At 48.6% G+C, this 24,319-nt stretch overlaps 1 long non-coding RNA gene across 3 annotated transcripts in view; it reads right to left on the reverse strand.

Moving 5' to 3' along the window:
• The window catches only part of LOC145714013 (uncharacterized), a 279,372-nt gene that overhangs the window by 12,256 nt on the left and 242,797 nt on the right, over positions 1-24,319 (reverse strand). For 2 of the 3 annotated variants that reach the window (XR_014136769.1, XR_014136768.1), the window contains exons 8-9: positions 19,813-19,943; positions 2,269-2,339 (exon numbers count right to left, since the gene is read on the reverse strand). This is a non-coding gene — a long non-coding RNA (uncharacterized LOC145714013). Of the gene's footprint in view, positions 1-2,267; positions 2,340-19,812; positions 19,944-24,319 lie in introns of those variants that run through there. The other variant, XR_014136767.1, reaches the window with a different exon arrangement.

Here is a 24,319-nt window from a genome sequence, read left to right on the forward strand (position 1 = left end):
CGATGTTGAGGGCCAGACTCAACATCTGAGCAGCTCAGAGAGCATCCCACAGGCACCGGGGAGGCATCAAAGGCTTGTGAGTAAGGGCAGGAGCCAAGCCAGCCTTTAGAAAAACTCTTCTGGTGGTCGAATGGATAAACAGATATAGAGATAGATAGAGATAGAGATAGAGACAGAGATAGATAGATAGATAGTGGTTGGGAGACAGACATAACCAACTCAGAGGAAATGCAGATTCCAGTATGTAACACACTAAAAGAAGTCAGGTGATTCATGTAGCAGGAAGGTCTGATCAAACACCAGACAGCAGTAGCAGCAAGCTGTGGGGAGCACCGGAAATAGCCCCCAACATGGTGTGTGCTTCCCAAGACCCCTATGTTCATACTGTTGTGGGTTGAATGGTGGCCCCTGAAAGATACGTCCACCGGGAATCTATGAATGTGACCTTATCTGGGAAAAGGATCTTTGCAGAGGTAATCAAGTTAATCGAGATGAGCTCATCTTAGATTATCTGGGTGGGCCCTAAATCCAACAATAAGTGTGCTAAGACGAGAAGCAATACAGAACCTAGGGATATGGCCATGAGCCAAGGTGCCACCAGAAGCTGGAGCAAGTGCAGAAAGACCCTCTCAGAGCCTTCAGAGGGAGCACAAACCTGCCGACTCCTGGACTTCAGCCCAGTGATACTGACTTTCTCAAAGACCATGTGTACATGGTTCCTGTCTGCCTCCCCTAGTAGAGTGTGCACACACAGAAGGCAGGGGCTGTGTCTTTCTCGTTGTTTTGGGCCCAGCATCGAACACAGGGCTGGCACATAGTGGGTCGTCAGTAAATGTTGGCTGAGTGAATGAATGGGGGCATTATTGGCAGGAGTTCATGGACCCATGTGTTTACCAAGCATTGTCTGTCTATAGACAGATTTGCCTTGCATATTTATGTGGCTATTTGTCTTTTTGTGTTTCTTGATCGGTGGGTGATAAAGCATCGCTAGCTGTTATGTGAAGTCTGCAAAACGTTTTAATACTGGAGTAGAGGTAGGAATGGCAGACGAGGATATGAGGCCCAGCCCTGTGATTCTTCCTTCCCATCATGGCCTCTTCCTAAGCCAAACTGGAAGGGTACCAGCGCGCAGCCATCAAGCCCAGCACAGCTTCTAATTGACCTGGCTCCCGACCAGCCCCTCTCAGCCAAAGGTGGCGCACCAGGCAGGCAGTGGTGGCACTGGCAGCCCTGCCAGCAGGGGCCAGAGAGGAGCCCTGCCAGCCAGGAAATGTCCAAGGAGTCTCCAGTCCCATCTGGTCACTTCCTCACCTTCAGTCTCCTGGTGACGAGGCTGGTTGAGAATCTGTTGGCTGGGAAGAGTCTAGTCAAATCAACCAGTTCACAAGCGCTTTTCCCGCGGCCCGCTAGAGGCACCTTTGCACTCAGTTCATGGCAATAATTTGTAATTTGCTCAATTCCTCCTTGTAGGTATTGGTTCCAGGAGGGATTCTGAAGACAGGCTTTTGAGGGCTGCTATGTGTCTTACAGCAACCCCCCCCCCCCCCACCACCGGGGCCAACATGCTATCTAAAGAGAAATGGTTTAGACAACTTGCTTTAAATAATCTGGCAAGTGAATCTCCTTTCTTTATTCATTAGGGATATTTGCACCTAAATAGCCTCTTTGTGTCCTGAGATTTGGGTCCCCAGCCAAAGCCTGCAATGGGACTGACAGGGCCAGGGCTCAGGAGGGAGGGGAGACGCTTCTACAAAGCCCAGAGATGTGCCTGAACCCCAGAGCCTTCCTCTGCCTCCAGCACCCTCTCTAACCTCAAAGTTGCCTCCAAGAGTTTTAAGCTCTAGGATGAGATCCGGGGGGAGGTTCCTCTGGCCACCGAGGCCAAAAGCCGAGGATATGGAGTTGGGTAGCTCTCGGATCACCTCCTGGCTTCTTGACTGGCCAGCAGAGGGGCTGCAGACAAGCCCTGTCCTGGCTCAGTGGTCTGCAGAGGCCCGGACGCTAAGAAGAAAGGCAGCAAAAGCTCTACCGGGGAAAAGGCAGGCTTGCGGCAGGCGGGCGCTGGTTTTACTGTGCCTGTGGCTTGTGGCCTGTGGCCCCTGGGCCCTCATCCAACTGTGCTGGGGCCCAAGAGGACTCTCTCAAGCGAACGCTTTCTGAAATGAAGGCCGAAAGAAGAAGAAACATGCCCTTCCTATGCACTGTGTTAACTGAGCTTCTTTCGTGGAACATCATTTTCCTAGGGCCTGTAAAACTCCTTTAACATACCTTTGATTGGAATTTTATTCATTTTCTTGTTTCACAGCCTTCTTCTCTCACCCATGTGTTTGCTGATGTATCTGATAAGAAAACAAAAGGAAAGTTTCTCTACAGATTAGCTACATTTTCATTCAGTTTGTTTTATGAGCAGGAAAAGTTTAAATATAAAGCCTCCAGATTACCTGTATTAATGAGATGTTTTACATGAAAAAACACACAAGAAAAGAAGTTGCAGAGTCTAATATAAAACTCATCAGGCTTTGATTTTCTGCCACCAAGCTATTCAAAAAAAATAATTAAGACGCGAACAGTAAACTGAGTCTATGCGTAAATTAGAGCTATCAAAGGCAAATGTTTGCTTTTAGATTATGACGTATGTAGATTTAGCCATACACTATCGGCTTGACATGTTAATTGAGCTCCAACCTGAGATGTACTCAGGCGCCCTTGGATGGGCCAGGGTGGAGGCACAGGGGAGCCCAGGCAGGGTGGCAGGGGCGGCTTCCTTCCCTCCAGTAGCTCTGAAGGCCAAGACCGAGCAGGCGGAACGCCTGGGGCCCAGAACGCACAATGCAAGGCAAACGAGACCATTAGAACTGCCAGACTCCACAGAAAACGCCCTGCCAGGAATTGAAATGCACATTGCTGGGTGCCATTAGCAAGGCAAAGAGATCTCCTGGGAGGGGGTGCCGGATTTGGGTTGCTTTTCTCCTTTTAAGTTCTGAGATGCTTACAAGCCAGTCTTGCTCCAGGAAGAACTCAGTTATGTCTACACATGTCCTTAAACTGTCTCCCATTAGTAAGCTGCAGAGACAGCAGCCAGTGCTACCCAAAATAACAAGCAAGCCCTGGCAAATTGTTAAAATGCTTATTGATAAGCATCCCAAAACATCGCCATTATAGCAGACCAAACACAGGGGCCTCTGAGACACAAACAGCTCTCAGTGGAAAAGCCTTAATATTAGGAAGTTTCCCAGTTGGCTTCAAGAAGCTAGGGTCAGACACTTGCCAAGAGCCCTGAGCCTGAGCTCAGGCAGGAGCGCAGGAGTCCGGTATCCAACTGGCCAACCCCTGCTGACCACCCCCATGCTGACCCCTTGGTGGCCTCACTCCCACCTGTCAGCCCCTCTGGGATCCCAGTGGCAGGATCAGGGCGGATTCAGCTGGAATGGCCCCCCCTCAAAGAGAGGCTCATCTAGCTCCACTTTCCACACGGATCCCATGGGGCCCTTGGCCTGGCAGCTGCGCAGAAGCTGGACCCGGGTGCTCGGCACCTGCTCAGAGGCGGGGTGCAGTGCCGACCACAGACACCTTCAGGGATGGGGCAGGGGGAGAGGGGGCTAGTTCTAGGCCTGTGAATGCCACCTTCTTGCATACAGGGAAGGAACCCTGGCTCTAGCCTTGTTCACTCGACTCTCCCAGTGGCCTCTAGCACTTTCTGCAAGGGAGGTTGGTGTCCCCATTTTCCCAGGTGTGAAACCTTTACATGATTGCTGTGACATTTTTCACGGGCTTGTACTGTCCTTTGCTTATACTGATCCCCAGCATGCACAACCCCTCCAAACTGAGGGGGTGCAGGCATGGGGACACCCACCACCCCTGGCAGCTACTGTAAGGGCATCTCAGGGCCGCACTTTGCACAGCCTCCCACTCCAGCAGTCTCAGCGAGGTCTGTGACCACTGATTATTTCTTACTTTCAAGGCTGGAAACACACCAACTCTTTTTATCCACAGATGCATGGCTGTCCCTGGAGGGTTAAAATATAAATAGCAGTTTCCAAGCACACTAATAAATAGATGAAGCTAGGCAAACAATCTTTCAGCTGGCCTCGCAGCCCTTCAGTGGACCCTCTGCCCACCTGCCTTGCTAATGTGCCCACCAGTTTCTTTGGGCATGCTCCCATTCTGCTGAGGCCAGACAGAGCCTGGTGAAGTGGGCTAAAAATAAAATGAACAAGAGGCAGAAAACAAGCAAAGGACACTGCCCAGGGACCAACCCTCAGCCCCAGAAGCCCACACTGGGTAGACTAGAGGGGCCTTGGACTGGCATTGCCCTGGTGGGGGGCGGGGAGGACAAGCTAGGGATGAAGCTCTTTATCAGCCCCACAGTGGAAGGGGCACCCTGTCCCTGGAGCAGTACTGGGACTGAAGGGGTGGAGACAGATGGGCCCAAGGCTGGCTTGGCCTCCCATCCCTGTGCATCAATAAGGCAGCCAGGGCTGACCCAGGGTGGCCCAGGGGGCCCTCGCATGCCTGAAACCTGGAGCCCTGAGCCGGCCAGTCTCTGAGAGCCTGTGGGAGGGACAGGCAGGGCCTGTCAGGTCAGCCAGGTCCCCAGCCCAAGCTGCTGACAGGTGGGGGAGGCCAGGCCCACAGGGGGCAGGGCCTGTAGCCAAGGTAACAGGCAAGTTAGGGCCAGCCCGGGGTCTCTGTGTCCTTGGCCAGAGCTCTCTTCAGGGTCTGTCCAGGCACCCATGGTCTCCAGAGAGAGGACCTAGAAGTCCCATCCAAGACCACCAGGAGCAATGGGTCTGAGGCTGGAGCCTCTGGGAGATTTTCTCCTCAGGGATTCAGTTGGCTTGGTGTAGTGATCCCACTCACCTGCTGAAGGTGGCATCTGTCCAGCACACGGGCCCCGAGAACACAGAGCACGTCTCAGAATTAGCCACCCTGGTCCCAAGTTGGCCCTGGTGCCGACTGGTGGCACTTTTCCAATGGGTGCCCAGGAAAACCATGGGTGCCCTCCTTCCTCCCCTCTTTCCGTGGCCCCTCTTTCTCTCCCTCACCTCTCCCTTCCTTCCCAGGCTGTCAGAGGAACCCAGGCACGGGGCCTCAGCCCCAGGTCCCCTTCACCTCCTACCTGAATGTCTGTCCCCGACAGACCTTGAAGAGCGGGCTGCTCCCCCCAAGTGGGAGGGCACTGCCATTTGCAGGCCGGTGGCTTCCCCAGCCTCCCCTGGTGCTGGGCCTCTCAGCAAAGGACAGCAGGCCACTCATTGAGCCGCAGGCAGGTCCCTGCCTGGCGGAGGTGCACCCAGGGCTTCCGGGGTAACCAGTGGCTCTAGTGGCAGAACCCCGCCTGCCAGCACAGAGATGGCCCATGTCCCCAGTGTGGCAGGAATGCACAGAGGAGACAGACGCAGGCTGCAGTCTGGGGGCCCCCCTTCCCACCGAGCCCTGACCTGGTCCTCCTCAGAGAGCCAACTGGGCGGGTGCTAAGGGGCAGAGGACTAGCCTTGGAGAGTGAGACCTCCATGGGGCCAGCCTGGGGGTGCAGGCACGAGGGCAGGAAGAGGCTGGCCAGGCAAGGGGCCGTGGGCCCCACTCGGGGTGGGCGGCTGGGCCCCAGAGGACCTCACCCCTGGGACAGCACAGGGGCCTGAAACTCCAGACTCGGGGTTCCAGGGCTCCACAGGGGTTTGGGTGAACCAGAAACAATGTGGAGGACCTGGTGGCCAAGGTGACAGAGGAGGTTGAGGGTGTGTGAGGGGCCGTCATCCCTGGGGCTCCCGGGCCCTCCCTCTCCCCTCAGTGCCAAAGATGTATGTCCAAGCATCTGCTAGACGCGTCCACCTGGATATTCCTTAAGCTCCTCCAGTGGACTATGACCAAACCTGAACTTCATCACCACCCCTCCCCACATATATGGATACCACTGAGGAGATGCCCGCAGGGAGTCCCCCAGGCTCTGGAGCCCAGATCTGTCTTCCTAATTCCTTCCCTGGCTCCTCCCCCAGGCTCACGCATGGGCTCCTCAGTCTTAGGTTCCACAGCTGGATCTTTTGCCTCTCCCCTTGGATCTCACCTCTGGCTTCCCACCTAGCAATTGTGCCACAGCTACCAGGTGCCAAGGCTGAACCCCTCTTGGGGCTTGGTCTCCCACCTCCCTTCCCCACGCACTCTCATCATATCCCCCTGCACTGGTGGGAAGCTGCTTACATTCACCCTTAAAAACTGAGTGGCTTCGCTGAGCCTCCTTAGGGTTGGTGTTTGGCTTGGACCATGCTACACTCACACTTTTTAGAGAGTGAAACTCAGTCAAACCGCAGAAATAAGAGATAAGAGCTTGTCTGAGGTGTGTATTTACTTTGTTTTTCGTGACTGGTTCTGGTGATTTTCTAGTAACCAGCTGTTTCACTGGTCATAGCCCTTTACCCTAAGCTGGTTCCTCCATGCAGACACAGTCTGTGTGTCAGGAAGGGTGCGTGGTGCTGCTGGCCTCTCATGGGCCTTAGTGGCATGGACCCAGAAAGGACAGTCCAGCCACATGTGGGATCGACTTCCATGAAAACAGAGACATGTTTATGACAAGGGTGGCCCTGTAGTCCATTGGACCACAGCCCCACCTTTCTTGTTTGGTTTCTGGGAAGCTGAGTTTGGAAGGGTCTTGACCTTTGATTTCTTCTTTTTTTTTTTTTAAATTTTTTTTCAACGTTTTTTATTTATTTTTGGGACAGAGAGAGACAGAGCATGAATGGGGGAGGGGCAGAGAGAGAGGGAGACACAGAATCGGAAACAGGCTCCGAGCCATCAGCCCAGAGCCTGACGCGGGGCTCGAACTCACGGACCGCGAGATCGTGACCTGGCTGAAGTCGGACGCTTAACCGACTGCGCCACCCAGGCGCCCCGGCCTTTGATTTCTTCTTGGACTACAGGACCCATCCACTTCACAATGTAAAAAGAAAAGTTTGGGAAACCAACCTCCAGACCCTTGCCTGTGAAAAGGCCGCTGTTCTGCATTCCTATAAGAGTTGCTGACATCTAGAAGCAAACAAGTCTGCTGAGAGACAATTAGGCTGACGCAGGCCCTCCGGATTTCCATTCCATTCCTTTTTAACTGCCTCAGTGCCAGCTGAACTGCCAGCCCTGGGAGGTGAAATTGAACCCAAGGATTTCCCCAGCTATCTGGAATGAAGTTTCCAAGGCTTTAATTAGAGTCCCAGAATGTCAAGCCTGCAGGGGCCCTTGGGATCAGCTGGCCTGTCCCCATCACAGAAGTGACAGCCAGACTAGGAGGCCCAGCTTGGGGCCCACCCCTGCCTCCTTCCCTGCCAGGGCTTTTGCTGTTTCACCTTCTGCTACTGGTTTTTCCTCTGTGTTAGTCTTTTCGTGCAGACACAGCAGGTGCCCAATAGGTACTCGGGAAGGGGAATCAGAGCTCCTCTGCAGTTTCCCAGGGTGCGCTTGGATCCACTAGGTGTTCAGCCTTCTCAGTAAGTGGATGGCAGATTTCTTTCTTTAGACCCCGACACGGCCAGGAGAACAAGCAGCACTTGGCTTTGAATGCTCCTGGTGATCTGCTCTCAATCTTATTTGGCAACATTCTCCTGATGTCCTGCATTCCTGTATGCGAGACAACTCTGTTCCCTGAACATGCCAGGCGATCTCCCACCCCTAGGCTATGGCTCCCGCTACTCCCTCAGACCGAGATGTTATTCAGTTCTAGGTATCCACCAACACCTTTCTCTCTTACAAGGTCCATGCCCAGGATTCCCTTTTCTGTGAAGCATTTCCAAAGAGTTCTACCACATTTCTCCCTTCTCCCCCCACAACTTACTCATTTATTCAATATTTTAATGGGCACACACTGTGTGGCAGGCAGTGTTCTAGGCACAGGGGCTACAGCAGTGAAGAAGACCAATAAAAGCCTCTGCTCTCACGGAGCTGACCTTCTAGTGGGGAAGAGAGGCAATAAACGAAAGAAGTAAATGATGTAGTATTTTAGAGGTGGAATTAACTTCTCCTTCTGCACTCCCTGGCTCTTCCTATCTCCACGTTACCCTTATTTCCTTCTGCCCTGTGGTGTGGTTCCCTTGTCTATTCTTCTGTCTCTCACTAGGAATGAGCTCCTTGATATGAGGGGCCATGGCCTGGTACACTCTGCAGCCCTCTTGGCATCAGGCATACAGCAAACACTCAAGAAATGCTTGTGAAATGAGTGAGTGGATGAGTGAGTGAGTGAGTGAGTGGATGAATGAATGAGTGTGTGTGTGTGTGTGTGTGTGTGTGTGAGTAAATGAAGGAGTGACCGAATGGATGACTGAATTGGTGAATGAGTGACTGAATGAGTGGATGAATGAACAAGTGAATGAGTGAGTGAATGGGTGAGTGGATGAGTGATTGTGTGGGTGGACGAATGGATAAGTGAGTAAGAGAGTGAATGAATGACAGGGATGAGTATCTAGGTTAGGATACTTGTATTGTTTTGGCTTTTCTGAAACAAGACTTCTGCACTTGAAAGCTGGATGGCTTGGGTGTAGGGTTTCTCAGGCCCAGAAGCCAGCATTGGCTCTCATGCCAGGGAACAGAGAGTTGGCTACAGAAACTCAAGATGACAACATCGTGGCCTGTGCCACATTTTAGTTTCATTGGACGATGGACTCTGTCTTTCAGGGGAAGACATTTCCAGGGGCCTAGCCTTACTGACTCGGCCCCTCATGCCCAGGACATGCTCTCACAGCACTTTTGGCTTCCTGGCAAGCATCAACAGTATTCAGAATGAGAGGCTCTTAGGGGCACCTGGGTGGCTCACTCAGTTAAGCATCCAACTCTTGCTTTCAGCTCAGGTTGTGATCTCACAGTTCATGGGATTGAGCCCTGGCCTGGGGCCCATGCTGACAGGGAAGGGCCTGCTTGGGATCCTCTCTCTCCCTCTCTCTCTGTCCCTCCCCTGCTCATGTGCACTCTCTCTCAAAATAAATAAATACACATTAAAAAAAAGAATGAAAAGCTTTTATATTTTCATATAGAAAAAGGAAAAGTAAACACCCACAACACATTCTTTGTTAAATATGTGCTGGAATTAGCTGGTTATTATGTTGCCAAATCCTTTGTAATTATTTGCCAAAGATTTTCATATCATTGCTAACCAAGTGAATATTATCTTAAATCTTCATTTTATTTGATGTTTAAGGGATTAAGGGAATGATTTTATGACCTAAAATGTGAATGGTGTCTTTCTAAAAATCCAACTGGTGGTGTAATTGAGTTGTGAACACTATTGTAGTCATCTTACAATTGATACAATCTGCTGTGGGACTTGATTTTCTCAAGAGACTTGATTTATCTGCTCTTTATGCACATCCAGTCTCTGTAAATATGCTTTTGGCTTTTCAGTAATACTATTAGAGGAAGGTTGCTATGCATTTAAACAGACCAGGCCAATAGAAAAAATAACATTTCAAGCATTTACAAAGTATTCAGTATACCTTTTATTTATTTTTTAAAAGATTTTATTTTTAAGTAAGCTCTACCCCTAATGTGGGGCTCAAACTCACAACCCTGAGATCAAGAGTCACACGCTCCACTGACTGAGCCAGCCAGGCGCCCCTCAATATTAGATATATTTCATGGTGTTCCATGAATTAGCTTAAGTTAGTTTTTCCTTTAGTTTTGGTCACTATTTTTGTTGCTGCTGGTTTTTTTTTAATGTTTATTTATTCTTTGGGAGAAAGAGTGCAAGTGGAGGAGGGACAGAGAGCAAGGCAGACACAGAACCTGAAGCAGGCTCCAGGCTCTGAGCTGTCAGTACAGAGCCTGATGTGGGGCTCGAACTCACAAATCATGAGATCATGACCTGAGCTGAAGTTGGACACTTAACCAACTGACCCACCCAGGCGCCCCACGTTGCTGCTGTTGTTTTAATCTGGGTGACTTTTGCCATTGGAAAGGTAGTTGCTTACTTAGCAAATTGTGTGTTTTAGGACGTCCTTATGATACAGCTTAGTTCAGACTGCAAAGTGAATCCATTCAACACTGCCTAGGGGGTCTGAATATGGCTCAAAGTCCCCCTTCAACCCCCAAAGCCCAAAGGCACGGGTCGCGTGTTAGTGCTCAACAGCCTGGCTTGGGGGTTTGTGCTTGTCAGGACCACTCCAGCTCTCTCTGGAATACCAACTGAACTTTCAGGACTGCGTAGCAGAAAAACACACTCCCCCAACTACTTTATGGGTCTCTTTCATCAAACCAGAATCATCTCTCAGTTTCTGGGCTAGAAAGCTTAGCATCATCTTTCAGTCTCCAACTCCCTTCTTCTTCCCCTGACTCATAACAAAGTGCCATCATTTTAACTTCCTCTTCTAAATGTCTCTTGGACACATCCCTCCCTTTCTGTTTCCACTGCCACCTCCTTCATCCAGGCCACTATGATTCTGTGATCTCAGCCTTGAACACTCCAATAATCCCATGCATTCTTTCTTCAGCCCCATGCTCCCCTATTGAGACCTGACTTGACTCCCCATTCACCCTCCTAAGAATCAATCTATTCCATTCCCTGACATGCTAGGGAACCCCGTTGCCCCCTATGCCAACTCCAAGCCTTTCCAATTGATTTTCAAGATCCTTACCTATAGTTCCTTAACTAATATAGCTATACCCAACCTTTAGCCTTCTAATCCCTAATGAGCATAGCCTGGGTCAGTAGCTGTTGACATCTTTATGCTGTGGTCTTAGTATAAAGCTGGACAGACAGGCTGATGGAATAGAATCGTGAGCCTGGAGACAGCCCCATGCACAGATAAAGTCTGATTTATGATAGGGGAGACAGTGCACAGGAGTGGGGAGGGAATAGCCTTCTCAATCAATTGTGCAGGGACAATTGGGTGTCCATAAGGATAAAAAATGAAATAGGGTTCCTACTTCACATCACACACAAAAATCAAGACCAGGTAGGTTAAGGACTTAAATGTGAAAGGTAAAACTATAAAGCTTTCAGAAGATCATAAAGGAGAATATTTTCATGACTTAAGGGCAGGGAGAGATTTCTTAAACACGGCATGAGAAACACGAAGCATAAGGAAAAGGTGGACATGCTGGACTACATTAGAATGAGGGGAGAAAAGTCAAAGTTGTACACACAGAAACAGAGTAGAAATGTGGTTGCCAGGGGAATGAGGGGTGGGGGAAAATGAGGACAGGTTAGTAAAAGGGTACAAACTTTCAGTTTTAAGATGAGTAAGGTCTACGGATCTCATGTAAAACATGGTGACTATAGTTGATAACACCAGATTGTATAACTGAAATTTGCTAGGAGAATATAAATTCAGTGTTCTCATTAGAAAAAAAGAAGGTAAATAAGTGAGGTGATGGATATGTTTTTAACTCAGTTGTGGCAATCCTCTTATAATGTCTACGTATATCAAATCACCACATTGTACATTTCAACTATATTACAGTTTTTTTATTTGTCAATTATACCTCAATAAAACTGGGAGGAAAAAGTATCCCCATCAGACTGGGAGTTCCATGGGCAGTGAGGCCAAGTGGAATTCCAGGTGCTAGCACAGGCCACGTCTCAGGGTAGCCCCTCAGGTTGATGGAATTAGGAGGCCTCTCTCAAGAAGTGCTGTCCTTGACCTGCTTTAGAGGAGATGTCTGTTGATTCCAGAGCTACTGTGTCATCCAAGCGCAATGCTGTGCTTTAAGGGGCTTCCATCTGAGGCTCAGGGTGGGGTGTATGTAGTTCTAGGACACTACCTCTGGGGACACTGCTGGGAATGTAGCTTGGCGCTGGCTGGCCACAGGGTAGCTGCTGCCCACAACTGTGGTCACCTGCCTCTTTGGGCCAACTGTGGGCATATTTTGGCTGGCCTTCACCTTCATCATCAGCACTGTTTACTTTTTGCCCCTCAATCTACTTTCCCTTTAGCGTCTTCTAGCTTATTTTACTATTAAGAAAATGTTTTCTACTTTTTAATTTTTTCCCTCTCTTTTATTTATTTTTTAAAAGCTCTATGCAGGGTTTGAACTCATGACCCCTAGATCAAGAGTCACACACTCTACCAATGGAGCCAGCCAGGCATCCCTGTACTTTTTTATTTTTAACTTGTTTTGACAAAGGATGGGCAATGTCAGCATGAGGGAAGCAACTTTGAGGAGAATTTCTTGTCTAGATAAGGGAGACAGGGGGCCCTTGGTGGAACCCCCATTTTGACCCCAGGGCACTCCTTAACCACCAAGTTATTCTGCTGGGTTCTATTTCAAGCTGCCTGCCTTGGACAATTGTCTGTTGGCAGCCCAAGGAAATTGCTAGATAGTGCTAACACCTACTGATTATGGCTGCCCAACAAGGGTTTCACTAGGGGGCCCATTAATGATGATCAACTCCAGTAATATGGGGAAGGCAGTGAATTGGGAGGCCAGCCCCAAAGGGGCTTCCTAGGGTTGCCCTATACCTGAAATCCCTGGGAGGGTGATCCCTAAGAGGATTATAGGAATTCCTTAGACAGAAACCAGGTCCCAGAAACACCCTTAACTGTGTAGTCAAGACCCATTCAGGCATGGATTCCCAAAAGAACTCCCACCTCTTCTGAGGCCATGCTGCCTGTGACTGGCATTCTTCAGGTAGTGCTAATAAGCACCTTGTGAGTCATTGTAAGTGCCTCCTCCTTCCATATAGCAGGTTGAGGAAAGGACCACCTCCTGCAGTCCCCAAAGGTCCTACAGTCCCTACAAGCCCTTCATGACACACATTCTTAGCAGAAAATTCCTCACTCCGTATGTCTGTCCAATTGTAACCTGGAAGGCTGACTTACTTGCCCAGCATCCCACATGACCACACATCATCACCAAAAGTAGAGACTAGGGACTTGAACTCAGATCCCTACCTTTTGTGAAACTGAGTGCTGCTGGCCTGTTCACTCACAGATGTTTTGTTCTGGCATGTTCTCTCATCTGAATTGAGGTCAAGTTTAAAAGAGATGACTATGATGGTAATATGGAATGGGATGGAGAGGGTACAAGAGATGGGCTACATTAATAAGTACTAGTCTCAGTAACATTTGTTTGTCATGGAAAGAAAGGCGCCATCCTTTCTCTAAACTCCAAGGAGACACTGTTCCAGGAAGGGTTGCCATTTTGTGAAGTATCCCACTCCCCTGTTGATGATCTCTTGTGAGGCCCTGCTACCAGGGTCCCATATCAAGCTGCAAGACACTCCTCTTGTTTTGACAATCTCTATCTTCCATAGCACAATATTTGGAATGCTCATATTTGGCCAAATTGTGGATGCCACTCAACCTAGTTTGCGTTATTCTGGCAGGTTTTTCCCTTTCAAAATGGAAGTTGTCAGAAGGTTATAAGAACAGACAGGCTCGTGGTTGGGGTATAAAAACCTGGAACTTTTGTGTTCCCATCTGGAAAAGGATGAACAGTGTTGGGAGAGGGGTGTCCCTCCTGAGAGCCTGGGCTGAACTTCCATCCCAGCTGAGAGAAGGACACTGGGAGGAAATCAGGACCACTTTCCTTTTGAGTGAGGGGCAGAGAGACATTCTTCCTGCTGGGGGCTGAGTTCAGGAAAGGGGGATAAGTGGGTAGGTTAACTCACAAACTCCAAGTCAGTTACTGAGGGGCTTAGCTTAAGGATTTCCAAACAGTGCACAGAGCTTTCCAGACACACAGTGGCAGAGCATGAAGGTATTTCATAGGCCTGAGGCCCGCTGGGATCACCAGGTGGTAGAAGGGAGGAGGAGTTAAGTGGCTGGGGCTGTGAATCCCAGGTGCAACCACTTTGTTCAAAGCAGCATGAATTACAGCTCTGTTGAGAGACCTGTGGCCTCTGGGCCCAATGTGTCTTGCTTCTCAGAGCCCGAGTCAAGGTTGTTGCCCCTTTTCCTGCTACCACCCCAGTCCACTGTGTCATGAGGAGGTGTGGGCAGTTTGGGCAGTATCAGGACCAGACCTTTGGCATGGCCTTTGCCCAGGTAGCAGTGTGGTTTCTATAAGGGGCTCCCTGGGAATCAGATATCAACATACAGTAATGGATCTGGAGAGGAAGAGAATGGCAAACTCCGCATAGCGATAAATGGACAGACGTGTGTAAACTAATAAGAGTTCCTTTGGGGATTCCCAGAAATACTCAAGGGGTATATTAGTCAATTTGGGCTACTATAACAAAATCTCACATAGTGGGTGTCTTACATAATAAACATTTCTCAATTCTAGAGCTGGGAAATCCAAGAACAAGGTGTTCGGAGATTTGGTTCCTGTTGAGAGCCCTTTTCCTGGTTTGCAGATAGTTGCCATCTTGCTATGTCCTTACATGGTGGAGAGAGAGAGGGGGAGGGAGTGTTCTGGTCCCTTCCTCCTCCTATAAGGGCACTACTTTCATCACAGAGTTCAATCCCCATGACCTCATCTAAACCTAATTACGTCCCAAAAGCTCCACCTCTAAATATCTTCACATTGGGAGGTAGGGCTTAAACATATGATTTTGAAGGACACCAACATTCAGTCCCTAACAGGGGGTGAGGCAGGAGCCTATGTGAACAGGTAGGGGCAAGAATAGGGCTTCTGGCTTAGTAATGTTCTTGGGACCCTATATCTAAAGGCAGGTGAGGCCCTGAACCCACAGATTACAAGGTGATGTGAAGTCAGTGAGGAGGAAGTGAATACACAGCCTGCTCAGGATGATGGAGTTTTCTAGATTTTTAACTCCTGCTGTTTCTTGCACTAATCGGTTATAAACAGTGGCTTTGCTTTGTGCCAGTCAAGTGAAACCAGTACCTCGGTGCCCAGAACCCCTTTTGGTACAACTGTTGGCCAGTGGGGGCCACATGAGAATCAAGTGACTTTTGGAAAATGTAAGTGAAGCAGAAGCCAGTGCTGTGGCAGCTTGTGCACAGTGTCCTTGATCTGGTGGCTACTCTTGTTGACATGGGGTGGGTACAAGCCCCGCAGCTGCCTCAGCCCCAGCCAGCTTTCCTCCTTCAGTAGGGCCAAGTGTGACTGCAGCTCTTGGTGAGGGATGCCAGCTTCCCTTACAGGTCACCCATGGTATCCAGGTTGGAGGTGGTCAGGGACAGATGGGACTACCAGTTTGTCTTTGTTCTTGCTCATGCCCATTTTCCCTCCTGTTGGTCTGGGTGATTTAAAGCTGAACACCTGATGCTTAGAGCCCTCTACCAGCGCCCCCCCCCCCCACCCGCCCTGCCCAGGGCAGTGGGTCCCATCCTATGAAAACCCTGTCATTGTATAGCATCTTGACCATGCTGCTTCAACTGAACCCTGACTGGTGCATAGACACCCCAAAAGAAAGAGTGTTTAGAGGTCACAAGAGTGGATGGTGGGCAGGCAGAAATATACAAAAACACAGCATCCCCTAAGGAATAAAATTACTTTGTATTTGTCACCGCAACCCAAAGGTGCATGCAGTTTTTTTTGGTGACTTTCTTCTTCAGCTTTATGGAGGTTTAATTGACAAATACTTGTTTATATATTTAAGGTGCCTAACTTGATGTTTTCCTACATGTATATGCTGTAAAATGATCACCTATACTGCACTGTATACTTGAATGTACTTTACAAAGCCCAACTCTGAGTAAAAATACCTTTTGTTCTTCTAAGGTGTGCTTGGGATTGTTTAGAGGATCTTGAGCTTACATGGTCGTGTGAATGGAGTCCTGGGTGGCAATTGCCACAGCCCAGCAGCCAGCTTGGAGCGTGTGGGTTCAGGTCAGGAGATCACATGTTGAATTCTAATCCTTCTCTGTTCTTTATCATTATAAGATCTTAACATGTGTCCTGTCCCTAATTTTAGGCCTCAATTTTCCCACATGCACAATGGTTTGTTTGGATACACTGGTGACTTTCAAACACTTTTTACTTTATTTTTTAATTTTTTATTTTAAAAAAACTTTTGATAAGCTCTACACCCAACATGGGGCTCAATCAAACTCATGACCTGGAGATCAAGAGTCACATGCTCTACCAACTGACCCAGCCAGGCATCCCTCAAACATTTTGATAGTAAGAAATATGTTTTGCATCAAGACCCAATAAAAGTATACATACAAATCACTATAAAGTGTAACAAAAGTTTCATGAACCAATACTTAGCATTACTACTTAAGATGCTGCTATAGACTGAATGTGTGCTTCTAAAATTCATATGTTGAAATCTAACTCCCGAAGTGATGGTATTAAGAGGTGGGGCCTTTGGGAAGCGATGAATTCATGAGTGTGGAGCCGTCAGGAATGGGATTGGTGTCCTTATAATAGGGACCCCTGAAACCTCCCTTGCCTCTTCCTTCCTGTGAGGACACAGCAAAAAGATAGCTGTCTATGAATCAGGAAGTGGGCTCTCACCAGACACCAAATCTGTTGGTGCCTTGATCTTGGACTTCCCAGCCTCTAGAACTAGGAGGAGTAAACTGTTGTTTAAGCTGCTCTGTCTATGGTATTCTGTCACAGCAGCATGAATGGACTACGAAATTGGTAGTGAGAAGTGGGGCGCTGCTGTAACAAAGCTCTAAACATATGGGAGCTGCTTGGGAACAGGTAATGGGTGGAGGTTGGAGCCTCCATTGTCGTGAGTGGGAAAGATGGGTGCTGGAGAGAAGGCCTCAGATTTCTGGATGGAAAAGGCCATTCTGATGAGATCTCACATGAAAATGAGGACATGTTATTGGCAATTGCATTCAAGTATTAAAGTACAGTATTGCTGATCATTTTACAGCATATATATGTATCAAAACATAAAGTTATGCACCTTAAATATAATGGAAGCTGATCCTTGTTATAAAGTGGCAAAGAACTTGGCTGAATTGCATTCATGTTCTAGTGTTTTGTATAAGGTTGAACTTGTAAGTAATGAAATAGGATATTTACTGATGAAATTTCTAGCAAAGTGTTGAAGGTGAGGCTTGGCTCCTCCTGATGGCTTATAGAGGAATGTGAGAAGGGAGAAGGGACCCAAAGATGGAATTGTTCAGCAAAAATGAAGCAGAACTCAAAGACTAGGCAAATTCTCAGCCCACCCAAATTGGAAAAAATGAGAACCCTAAGAGTGTGGCTAAGCAACCCTTTGATATGGAGATTAGCAGGGATGTAACCTACAGACCATAATCAACAAAGGCTAGGTAGGCATAGAGATGGGGTGTCACCAGCAGAAACACAGCCAGCTGGGACTAAAGGAGACAGAGAAAGGGAGGTCAAAGTGAAGGAAGAATGTTGGACTTCTTAGACCCTTCAGGACTGAAGCATAATGCTGTTCATCTGCAAACATGCAGTGTTCTTCCCGCAGGTTCATGGGGCACACACCAGGCAATGGCTGTCTATACCTGGGTTTCAAAGGACAGGGAGGCCATGAGGAGCCATGACTTGGGGATCCAGCCCTGGAGAGCCTGAGAGCACCAGGAGAGAGCTACCTTGGGGACAGGGTCCAGGCAGAGAGCTGCTGTGGGCCATCTCAAGGAGCCAGAGGGTACTGTTGCCAGCCCAGTGGGCCTAAAAGAGCATCAAGCCAAAGGAGATTATTCTAGAGCCTTAAGGTTTAATGTTTGCCCTCTTGGGTTGAGATTTACGTGGGACCCATTTACCCCTTCCTTCTTTCCCATTTCTCCCTTTTGGAAGAGGACTGTCTATCCTACGCCTGTCCCACTACTATGACTTGTTTGCTTTTGCAGGTTCGCAGCTGGAGAGGAATTGGCTTCAGGATGAACCAGACCTTGGGTCTTGCTCATAGGTGATCTAGATGAGGTGTAGATGAGCCTTTGGCCTTAGACTTTAGAGCTGATGCCAGAACCAGTTAAAACCTTTGGGGCTGTTGGGTGGAAAGAATGTATTTTGCATATAAGAAGGACATGAATTTGGGGAGCCATGGGCAGAATGCTATAGACTGAATGTGCCCCCCCAGAATTCATATGTTGAAATCCTAACCTGGCCTTTGGGAGGTGATGAGGTCATGAGGTGAAGCCCTCATGAATGGGATTTGTACCCTCATAAAAGAGACCCAGAGAGTGGCCTCGACCTTTCTGCTTTGTGAGGACACAGTGAGAAAATGGCCATCTGTGAACCTTAGCAGACAGCAAATCTGTCGGTGCCCTGATCTTAGACTTCCCAGCTTCCAGAACTGTGAGACATAAATGTTTGTTGTTTAAGCCTCCCCCGCCCCCCGCCAGGGTAGAGTATTTTTGTTATAACAGCTCAAATGGACTAAGACAATGTACTTGAATATTATTTTTTTCTTTTTATTCTGTTTCATGTTTCCAAATATGCTGCTTGAGACTCGCAAACTTGATTTTAGGACAACCACATGTGGGTCACAAGTTGCAGTTTGAACAACTAACTCTAGATGCTTCTAGTGCATTCAGCCAGCTCCCAAGCTCCAGGACACCATGGAGATTTTAGAGGCCTGTGCTGGTAGCCTACCTCCACGTGGCTTCCTCTGAGTGTGGATGCCTACAGGGGGCTGTGTTTTCCCTTCTGTTGGAAAGGCAAAGACATTCACTCCCTGCACCCCACCCCTGCAGAGGGAAGAGCCCAAGACCCTAAGGATTGGACCCTGTGGCTGGTCCTATCTGCCGCTGTGCCTGGGACTACATAGCCCAGGAAACCAGGACTCCCCAGGGAAGGCATTGACAGTACTCACTTTTGGCCATTGCTTACAACTGCTGTGACAAAGTAGGCACTGGCAGCAAGAGGCCATGAGCTGGGCCAAGGAACTCCGGACAGAGCATCACTTTGACCTAGGTAAAAGGCCAGCCACTGGACTGGGGAGTTCAAGGTCCTTCTAGCTGAGAACGTGACTTGGGCCTTCCTGATTGGGGAGGCAGGAGAAAATTACAGAGAATTCAAGTACTTAAATAAGCCAGCAAGGTTTGACCTCTACCAATGTGGCATGGGTGCCGTCCGTGATGGTCAGTTTATGTGTTACCTTGGCCAGACCATGATCCCCAGTTATTTAGTCAAACACTAATATGAGTTTTGGTATGTAGTTGTGGGGAATATGTACAACTGGTTGACTTTAAGTAAAGAAGACTACTAACTCTTGATCATGTGGGTGGGTATCATCCAATCAGTGGAAGGCCTTCTGAGGAGGCTTCCCAAAGAATGCTGCCTCCAGACTATATCATCAACCCTTGACGGAGTCTCTAGCCTTCTGGCCTGCCCTCTAGATTTGGGACTTGCCAGTACCCACAATTTTGTGAACCAGTTCCTTAAAATCCATCCATCCATCCATCCATCCATCCATCCATTCATCCATGCAACCACTCACCACCCACCCACCCACCTATCCATCTATCTATGGCCCACCATAGATATGGCCCACCACCCACCCACCCACCCACCATCCATCTATCACAGGCTCCATGCTCTGTGCAGACCCTGACATGGAACTTGATGTCACAACTGTGAGATCATGACCTGAGCTGAAATCAAGAGTTGGACAGACTGAGCCACCAAGGTGCCCCTCAAGCACTTATTATAAGCCACACATGAGGCTAAGCATGACATGACCCCCATTTTAGGGACTGGAAGTTTGGGGCACCAGGTGGTGCTGGTGAGGGGTGGGTGGGGGGTCAGACAGTGAAGGGCATAAAGGGAAAGGGACCAGTTGGGGAAAGAGACTGGGAAAGAGACCCTCAGGGTTTCCCCATATTCTCAAGATTTGCCCTTGGGAGCCACTCATCTCTTGGCTCTGCTTCTCTGAAGAACCTAGATAAGCTGAGTGATTACTCTGTGCTCACTCCCAGGACACTGATCAACTATAGCCTCACAGCTTTATGGAGGTTTTGGCAATGATGTTTCTGACCAGAATTAATGGTTAACATTTACCTGCACTGTTCTGACAGTGTAGCTCTCTTCCTGGTGGCCTGGAGGCAGCTGGAGAAGATGGCAGATGAGGCTTGGGGGCAGGGTGAGGGGCTCTCCTCTCAGCAGTAGGGGCTCCTCCACCTGATATCTCCCTGGCAGAAAGGGGACCCAAAATGGCAATAAGGGACATCAGAAAGTTCAGGACTAGGTGACATCAAACAAGTCACCTCTTATTTCCAAACTTCAGCCTCTTTGTGTGCAAAGCAGGGAAATACCTGCCATCCTGTCTACCTGCGGGGTTGGTGGTAGTGATCAGAATCAGAAACGAGATGACAGAGGGAAAGTGCCCTCCTGCAGGGGGCTCAGGGCTGCACTGACCCCTCTGGCCATGGACACTTCCGCCTTTGTGGGCATCTTCCTCAGTAGCAGAATAAATAACAATTATAGTTTACAACTGTGTTGGTATAAAGATGATTATGTTGGGGTGCCTGGCTGGCCCAGTGGGTTGAGCATCCAACTCTTGATTTTGGGTCAGGTCACAATCTCATGGTTCATGAGTTCGAGCTGGTGTTCAGCTTTGCGCTGACAGCACAGAGCCTGCTTAGGATTCCTTCTCTCCTTCTCTCTCTGCCCCTCCCTCTCTCTATCAAAATAAATGAATAAGCAGGGGTGCCTGGGTGGCTCACTCGGTTGAGCGTCTGACTTTGGCTCAGGTCATGATCTCACGGTTCATGTGTTCAAGCCTTGCATTGGGCTTTGTGCTCTCAGTGCAGAGCCTGCTTTGGATCCTCTGTCTGTCTCTCTCTCTCTCTGCCCCTCCCTCACACGTGTTCTCTCTCTCTCAAAAATAAATAAACATAAATAAATAAATAATAAATAAACATAAATAAATAAATATTTAAAAAGATGAGTATGTTCGTTCATATTAATGTATATTAATTCACATTAATAGTACATATTAAAATATTTTCTTCCTCCTAAAAGTTCATTGTTTCCCTTCTGATTTGAAAAGAAATTAAAATATTTTCATGAGCCCCAGAAAGCATCATGGCCCTAGTACCTATTGCTCCTAATGGAGACGTAGGCCCTGAGACCCCTGCCAGTCCTAGGAGAGGCTTGGAGAATGTCCAGGCCATGGAGGAGTAGCCTTCTCCCCAGGAAGAGCTGAGTCAGCACAAAGAATAGGGTGGACAGCTGCTTTTCATCTTTGTCATTAAAAAAGTCTATTGAGTCCTGTGGAAGAAGACAGTCTTACAATTTAGATCATCAATTACATGGGAAAAAGCAAGGTCCCTGAGAAAAATGAGCAGTGCTTTTTTAAAAATTATTTAAAGTCATTGTAATTGTCACTGACTCTATCAAGCACTTATTGTTTTAAAGTTTATTTATTTACTTTGAGAGAGAGAGAGAGCACAAGTGGGGACAGGGAGAGAGAGATGGAGAGAGAATCCAAGCAGGTTCTGCACCACAGTGCAGAGACTTGATGCAGGACTTGAACTCACCAACCGTGAGATCATGACCTGAGCTGAAGTTGGATGCTTAAATGACTGACCCATCCAGGAGCCCCAAGCACTTATTTTTTTTAAGTTTATATATTTATTTTGAAAGAGAGAGGGAGAGAGTGCATGCACGAGCAGGGGAGGGGCACAGAGAGAGGGAGGGAGAAAGAATCCCAAGCAGGCTCCATGCTCTGTGCAGACCCTGACATGGAACTTGATGTCACAACTGTGAGATCATGACCTGAGCTGAAATCAAGAGTTGGACAGACTGAGCCACCAAGGTGCCCCTCAAGCACTTATTATAAGCCACACATGAGGCTAAGCATGACATGACCCCCATTTTAGGGACTGGAAGTTTGGGGCACCAGGTGGTGCTGGTGAGGGGTGGGTGGGGGGTCAGACAGTGAAGGGCATAAAGGGAAAGGGACCAGTTGGGGAAAGAGACTGGGAAAGAGACCCTCAGGGTTTCCCCATGTTCTCAAGACTTGCCCTTGGGAGCCACTTTTTCTGATGGTTTAATAAACTTGGAACAACAGCACAGAACCCAATGCAAAAGTTAACATTTTCATTAACGCTTTCAGGAAAAGAGCCAGCACTTGCCTCTGATTTTCCTCTCTCAGTGGCTCCCCAGACCAACAACAGAGGCCATCAAATAAGAACATATTTTATATGTTTCCTGCTCTTGAACTGAATTAGGATGACCCATGTGGGGAAGTCTTCCCAAAGGGAGTGAGCCAGGGCCGGTGGGCCCAGTGGTGCAGTGGGACTCGAAGCAAGACAGGACTGCTGTTATCAGCTGCATGTTATGTACAAGGACACAGCAGTTCCAAGGGGCGAAATTGAGATAAGGAGCCGGGCAGTGTGACTCCAGACAGTCCTGACTTGCTCACTTAACTGGATGTCCGTAAGCAGGTTACTTCATTCCCTCGGAGCTCCCTTTTCCCTGCATGGCACTGGCTGCACACCTACTGTGTACCGAGGCCTCCACATACTGTCTCATTGAAGCTGAGCAGCCTTCAGGTGTGCTGGAAGGCAGAGAGGCACAGATACCCAAGTGCTCAGGACTGGCAGGCTTCCTGCCAGTCCTACAGTCTAGCCCATCTGCTGCTTTGGACCCTCAACTGGCCCTCCCATCATTCTGCCTCTGCTTTTAAAAACTGTACTTAGGGGCGCCTGGGTGGCTCAGTCGGTTAAGCGGCCGACTTAGGCTCAGGTCATGATCTCGCGGTCCGTGAGTTCGAGCCCTGCGTCGGGCTCTGTGCTGACAGCTCAGAGCCTGGAGCCTGTTTTGGATTCTGTGTCTCCCTCTCTCTGACCCTCCCCTGTTCATGCTCTGTCTCTCCCTGTCTCAAAAATAAATAAAATGTTAAAAACTGTACTTAATATGGGTGTGTGTGATGAAATCTGTCAATCACCATTTTAAAGTGTATGATTCAGTGGCATGAATTATATTAATGAAGCTACACTACAATCCAATTCCAGAACATTTTCATCACCCTACCCCCCAAAAAACCCAGGTCATTAACCAGTCATTCCATTCTTCCCCTCCCCCCAGCCACTGGCACCCACTGATCAGCTTTCTGTCTCTATGGATTGGCCTATTGTGGACAATACACATGAATGGAATCACATAGCATGTGGTCTTTTGTGACTGGCTTCTTCCACTTAGCACAATGTTTTCAGAGTTCATCCATGTTGTAGCGTAGATCTGCACTTCATTCTCTTTTATGGCTGAATAATAGTCCATTATGGACGGACTGCGTTTTACATTTTATTCATCCACTCACCAGTTGACGAACATTTGGGTTGTTTCCACTTTCCAGCTATTATGAATAATGATGCTATAGACATTCGTTCTCTGAACACCAATTCTCTTGGGTATGTATGTACCCAGGAGTGGAAATGCTGGGTCATGTAGTAACTGTCTGTTTAACCTTTTGAAGAATGACCAAAATGTTTTCTGCAGAGGTTGCGCCATTTTACATTCCCACCAGCAATACACAGGGGTTCCAATTTCTCCACATCCTCACCAACACTTGTTATTTTCTGGGGTTTTGTTTGTTTTTTTAAAAATCTTAGTGGTGTGAGGTGATATCTCATTTTGATTTTGATTTGTAGTTGTCCAATTGCAAGTGATGTTGAGCATCTTTTCATATGTTTGTTGCCCTTTTCATTGTTCTTAAGATAGAATAAAACACCCAAACCAGAGCCTCAAAGGCCGTGCCCCTGCCCTCTTACAGCTTCCCCATGCCCCACCACATTTCCCTCCGGTCATCCATTTCCATTCTGGGCGCCAGCCCCATAGGCCTCCCTCTTCCTCATGTGCCTCAGAGCCTATACACACACAGTCTCCTCTGCCTGCAACTGCCCTCTTCCTCTGGTTCCCCATCCCTGCGGGGTGCTTCCTTATCCTCTGTCTGCCCCACCCACCAGACTAGGCTGACCCCTGTCTACATGCACGGAGTGTCACCATGCACTGCCCCTCACCACACCTCATCTGAGGGATGGTCTTCCTGCTCCTTGTGGTTTCCTGATGGTACGTTCACTGCCATGGCTCCAGCTCCTAGCTGAGCACTAGACAAACACTATGGGTCCAAAGCAGTGGACAGAAGGCTGGACTGAAGGATTGAAGGATGTGCAGATTTCCTGCCAAAATGGGCACTGCTGCCCCAGGAGCACAGACATTTCTATCTTAGACTGTTCTTGCCCTCAGCACCCAGTCCTAGGCTGGCAGCACAGACGAGGCATCCCTAAACATCTCTCATTGACATCTCTGGAGTTGCCCATTGTCAGCTGTGGTCTGTTATGACTCATGCCCTTGAGGCACATGTCTGTTGTCAGCAAGTGACTCATGGACGTAGCTCCTCAGCCTTGGCAGCTGACTAGGCCTGATGACATAGGGGAGAGGGCCCCACAGTGGGAGGCAAGAGCCAGAGTTCCAGTCCCAGTCTGCAATGACTCGCTGCAGGACCTGGGGCCCTGGCCTTCCCAATCTGCAGCATACATCGGAACCACCTGTAGAGCTCTTT

This window comes from Panthera onca, chromosome X, assembly GCF_046562875.1.
Source record: "Panthera onca isolate mPanOnc1 chromosome X, mPanOnc1 haplotype 2, whole genome shotgun sequence".
Classification (NCBI taxonomy): Eukaryota; Metazoa; Chordata; class Mammalia; order Carnivora; family Felidae; genus Panthera; species Panthera onca.